Here is a 6,525-nt window from a genome sequence, read left to right as displayed (position 1 = left end):
GTTGCAGAATCCACTCAGGATCCATCCAATTTGATATTTGACTTCTCAAACCTAACCTGGAAGAGAACATTGGGTTTGTATATGCCTCGTTTTGTTTCCGATTATGTGTTTGACAACAAATTTGACCACCTTGACCACATGTTTGACCAAATTGACCACAAATTTGACCAAATTGACCGCAAATATGACCAACTTTACCTCGAACCAGACGCCTTGGACCTAGATATTTTGAGAGAAAAAGCAAATCTCTCCTCAATTATTATACTCTTTTCTCTTGTCTGAAACTTTTGGCTCTCAAATTTCGTTTCCCCCTCACTTTCCCAATTTAATAAATCTTTTTGATATCTATTCCCTCACAATTTTGAAACCCTATATGATTTCCCTCTCAAATTTCATTTCCATCCTCTGACTCAATAATTTCAACTCTCCTTCTGTTTTATTAAAAGAGTGAGACTAAGAACTCAGACCCTTTTCCCATATTCATTCAACTCTAAAGAGTGAGACGAAGAACTCTGATACCTCATTACTCGCATTTTTCACTGTATTTCATTCAATCTCAAGGTGTTTTTTTTTTTGTGCCTTTTAGTTACGAATAGATTTATCAAAATAGTTTATTTTTCTCCTATAGGGTTTCAATTTGTTTAATAGATCTGTATGAAGATCACTGGTATGTTTTAGATTTGTACTTTTCCCTTTAAAATTAGGTTTCTACTGGTTGTAATCTCAATAGATTTTAACAAGATATATGTTTTCGATTTTTTTTTGGTAGTTGTTGTTTAGTTCTTAACATCCATATTGTTTACTGCTTAGTATCCATTTGTAATTTCTTTCAATAGATTTCTTCTTCACATTTAAGGTTTACTGATTTTTAGTGGTTTGCATTATTTTTTAATAGTTTGTTCTAATCTATATTCTTTATATGTTGATGTTTACTGCTTTACATTCTTTTTTCTCTTGGATGTTGTAATCTCTTCCAATAGATTACAACCCAAATAAGGTTTATTCAACTGTAATCTCACTCATCAGGTTGCTGCTCTAGATTTATGGTTGTTTGGTTGTAATTTATTTCCTTTTTGTTCTGTATGCAGTTTGTTGTTACAGTTTTTTGTTACGGTTCCTATATGGACAGTATTGGTCCTGTATATCTGTTTAAGAATTTGAATAAATTCATTATTCGATAAAATCAACTTTGTAAAAATGAATTTATTCTATCCCTTAGAGAGCCTTGCAGGATTCATATACACCCACATCGATATGAGTTGTATCCTTCATATAGGATTCTAGCCATTCCCATGAACACGATGCTGCTGCAGGTTTCCTTTTTATTGGCAGGCTTGTTTTGTCACCTATTACGATCTATTCAACAATGAAGTTTATATAAACGATTTGATTCCAAGTTGTTGAACATGAATTGCAGGATTGGCATACAACCACAAAAGCACTGGAAATTAATTTTTATGCCTAAAGATAAAACACCCAACACAGAGTTCTATTTCCCTCTTGTTCTGTATGCGGTTTGTTGTCACGTTTCCTATATGGACAATATTAGTCTTTTAAACACTATGGGAAAAATATACATCTACAATTGGAGAATTACAACACTTCGCTATACATAGTAGAAAGTCCTATGTTTTACAACTGGTTTCAAAGAAAGAGTTGTCGTATATCATCACTACCAACCCTTAGGAACAAGGGGTTGCGCTAAGAAAACAAACGACAACTCCTTTAGCAAAACTGTTGTGACGACATTTAGGTATAACAACTTTGTTTCATAAGTGTAGTGACTTAGACTATCACAATTCTCACAAGTGTTGTTGAAGAACACAAAAATATGATAATGAAAAATACGTTAGAGGGGAGATTAGAACATGAACCTAATGCATGGATGTATAGCTCATCAACCATCCTTACAGTTCACAAGTTTAGGTTTTTTCTTTTTTTTTAATAGAAACGTATAAAAACACTTATAAGTGTTGTTGAAGTTAAAATATAGAATGTGGGAAAAAAATAGGTTTGGGGGATTCGACCCTGAGCCTCCTATATGGAAGTCTACACCACTAACCATACCTACACTATCACAAGTTCTGTAAAGTTGGTGGTTCTTTAATATACTATTATGACAACCCTTCATAAGCGTTGTAAAACAAAATATAATGCTCAAAGGCGACTGAGCCGCAAAGAGCGCGAAGCATTCTCTGTAATCATATACATTCTTCTCTGTAAATAATCACATACATTTTATAAGACCACCCACTTTAAGCAAAGCATGCAACTGGGGAATTATGGCAAAATTATACCATCAAATTATAAGTTAGAAGGGAGGGAGCATATATATACGAATATAAGCAGATGTAGAGAAAATATGCACAAGTTGAGACCAAGGCAGAATTTAAGTGGGCAAATATAGCAACCATAACAACTGAAATGTCTTATTTTCTCTCCTCCTTCATCCGGCCTTGAGACCGGCAATGAAATGATATATCATTTATATTGGCGGAGTTAAAAATGGTGTTATAAAAGTAACAGAGCTAGAATTTTATAACTAAGCACACAAATGGAGCTGTTAACTATCTTTTTGCAAGAAAAATACTAGTATTAGTAAAGAAAATACAACCAGAGTATGCAAGCTGCATTCTTACAACCTTCAAACCTGTACATATGAGAACAGTGGTCTGCACTATGCACGTTTCTGAAAAACATTACCATCTCCAAACCGATATTCACACACAAATGATGATAACAAAAGCAGCCTTGAATTACCAACAATAGAACATAGAGTTTGATAAGTGATAAATACACAAGCCAATACGCGCAGTCACATAGCATACAGTGCAATACTGATATCAGCGAAAAAACACCCCTTGTGCGGCAGTAGCATGGATACATCAAATATCCATAGAAGTGGAGAGTTATAGCAGCTACTTCTCCATACTCATTCTCAATAGAAGCATACTTCACAAAGAAAGATCTTGCACTATTAATTAACAACTCATACAGAACTACACACTCAGCTGTAGCAAGAAACTTGAGAATAGCAGTTGAAGTAGATTACTGAGAAGGCAAATAACACCAAATATTGCTAAAGTAAGAATACAATACCGTAAAAACAATAAACTACTGATCTAACTTGTGAACTTCTTTTTCTTCTTCTTTTTGTTCTTCTTCTTTGTCGGAACCACTATGGTATATTCCCCATCTTCTCTTAAGTAACTCTCGCTCTCGTCATCCATTTGGAAACCAAGAGTTGAAGTATCCACTGGTTGGAAATTTGTGTCATGCTTTTCATTGTATTCCTCTAATTCATGGAAACCCCTAGGCGGTGGTTTCACCATCACATACCAGTTAGATGTATTTGACTCTCGAGAATAGAAAACTTGTCGCGCTTGCTTTGCTAAAATGAATGGATCGTTACAGTATTGGTTCTTATGCTGCTTTAAATTGACTAATGTAAAGCCATCTTCTACCTTCACACCAAAATTGGTGTGAGCCCAATCACATTTGAATATTGGAATTTGAAACATATGATTGTAGTCCAACAATAGAATTTCTTCTAAAACACCGTAGAACCCACTAGTTTCTGACAATCCTGCAACTAAGGTTGTTGATTCAATTGAAACTCCACTGTTTTGTGTGACTCTCTTAACATCCTTCGTAATAAACCTAGTGTCATTGATAAGCAAGCCTTTATATGATATGCAGTTTTCTAACGGCCCATATGACAACCATTCTACCGTGTGTGATATTGGCATGCCTTGTTCAATTTGCATCTTAACCTACAAATGTATAATCTCAGGACATAAGAATATAACTAAATTTGTTATCTAAGCATAAGAAGTTAGATTTATATGATGGTGTGCCTAACATGGATTTTCTATGTGATAGAATGAAACAAAATCACACGCATTTGTGTTTTTTGTAGTAGTTTTCCGCAGCAGCAAAATGTCCAAGTGTTTAAACTATACTAAGATGCATAATCTGACTAAGAGTGGACTAAACATACCTTTTGTTGAAACCAATCTGCAAATGTGTCAGACTGTATGGAATTGAGTTGGTCTTCACTAGTAATTTCCCTCCCAGCAGGAGATTTTAACTCGTCCATATGCATTCTAAGACAAAATTAAAATTAGAAAATGAAGTATTAATTGACAGACCATTTTAATAAACGTGAACATCATACTTACATCATATATGGGTCAATTTCGGGTGTGTTAAAAAGCACATATCTGTGAGCTATCTTTAACTTCTCACTATCCATACGCACTTGGACACCTTTAGAAAGAGGACGTGCTGCCGGTGTGGAACCATTTTGAGTGTTTTCGTTACGCCTTTGCTTTACTCCTGTTTCAGCTGCTTGGGCCTTACGAATATCAAAATACCTAACACACTCCATTCCAAGATAACACTCGGCTATACAAGCTTCAGGTTGTGCATAATTCTTTACATATTCTTTGAATGTCTTCATATACCTAGGAAAGTCGAGTATGCAACAGTTACTAGTTAATTAAATATTAGTATCTCTAAGATACAAAGGGCATAACTTTCTACACGAAACCAAAACAAAGTAATATAAATTAAATTGGCATACCTTTCAAATGGATACATCCAACGATATTGTACAGGTCCACATAATCGCACTTCTCGAGCTAGGTGAATTGTCAAGTGCATCATGACATCAAAAAGTGACGGAGGGAAGTACCTCTCCAACATACACAAAGTCTCAGCAACTTCTACTTCAAGTTCTATTAATCTATGGAGATCAACTGCCCTTTGGCATATTTCGTGAAAATAAGAACATAACCTGAAAATTGCCTCCCTTGGCCCTACAGGTAAAAGTCCTTGCAAAGCAACGGGTAATATTTGTTGCATAAGAACATGGTAATCATGAGCCTTAAGAACACCTAAGCAACCATCTTTTGAGAAATGCTTTCTAAGATCAGAACTAAAACCATATGGAACCTTTAAATTTCATCCTATTATACAATATAGCCTTTTCCTTGTCATTTAAACAGTATGGTGCTGGTGGAAGGATCGTTTTTCCATTTATCTCTACTGGATGTAATTCTGGTCTTATTCCCATACTCTTAGATCATTGCGGGACTTTAGACCGTCTTTTGTTTTGGACTTTATATTCAATATGGTACCAATAATACTCTCGCAAACATTTTTTTCTGTATGCATAACATCAATATTGTGCCGTAGTAATAAATCCTAGGAAGATGGAAAAACCTAACATTAGTAATTAATTCTATAAAGAAATAAAAGATCAGACATTCAATCTATGTGAAAGTTATAATGTCATGCTGTCGAATCTTAGGTAAGTAATTAATTCTATTATAATGTCATGCTGAAAAAAACAGAAACAAAATGCTCATTATACTGAAAATATACTATTATGTGTCAATTATGGTGCAATCAAACTGATGCTGCCGATGCTTTATCACATTGGTAAAAGTACTCAGATGCATTATACTTCCCAAACACTATATCAAAAGAACGAGTGTGCCATTTAGATTGCATTTGTTGATAATGTGAAGTTTAGAGGCTAACACGGTGCAAAGCAGAAGAACCCATAGCCAAATATTAACAAGTAAGTTTGAAGTTATGGAACTAACCTTCCAGTAAGGCAAGTCGAAGAATATTGACCGTTTGTTAAACACCCGAAGTTCAGTTTCATCATCATTTGCACCAGAAATAGCCGCATCAGCAACAACATCCCTTTTTCGCTTCCCACATTTAGAATTACCCACATTTGCACTTGCTTACGCACTACTCTTGCCCTTATTCTTCTTCTTTTGCTATTTCTTTTTCCTTATCTCCTCCTCGTTCTTCTCCGCTTTCCCAAAATCATTTGTAATACTATTCTGACATTCAAGTGCCGCAGCACCAGACATAATAATTGGCTTTTCCTTACTCTCAATCTCTCCATTAAACCAGTCTTTTTTCTGCCGAAGAGGATGATTATGACGAAGAAATCTCTTATGATTCAAGTAGACAGTTTTACGACTAAATGCCAACCGGTTTGAAAGAGTATTTTCACCGCAAAGAGGACAGGCGGCCTTCCCTTTATACGTACATCCAGATAAATTACCATATGCAGGGAAATCGTTTATTGTCCACATTAATAACGCCTTCAAGTTAAAATCTGTTTTAGTAAACGAATCATATACCTGCACCCCTTTCTCCCACAACTCAAAAAGATCATCAATCAAGGGCCGCAAGTATACATCAATGTCATTACCCGGTTGTTTTTTTCCTGGAATCAGCATGCTCAGAATTATGTTGTCACCTTGCATACACAACTGAGGGGGAAAATTATTAACCACGAGCATCACTGGCCAACAACTGTGGGCTGCGGAAAGATTACCAAATGGATTAAATCCATCAGCAGCAAGCCCAAGACGCAAATTACGGGGATCTGAAGCAAACTCGGGATAGTTTTTGTCTATGTGCTTCCAAGCCAAAGAATCTGTTGGATGACGCATCTTCCCATCCTTACTCTTGTTCGTCGCGTGCCATATCAACTGC

This window comes from Papaver somniferum, chromosome 2 (genome assembly GCF_003573695.1).
Source record: "Papaver somniferum cultivar HN1 chromosome 2, ASM357369v1, whole genome shotgun sequence".
Taxonomy (NCBI): domain Eukaryota; kingdom Viridiplantae; phylum Streptophyta; class Magnoliopsida; order Ranunculales; family Papaveraceae; genus Papaver; species Papaver somniferum.
This window is presented reverse-complemented; position numbering follows the sequence as displayed.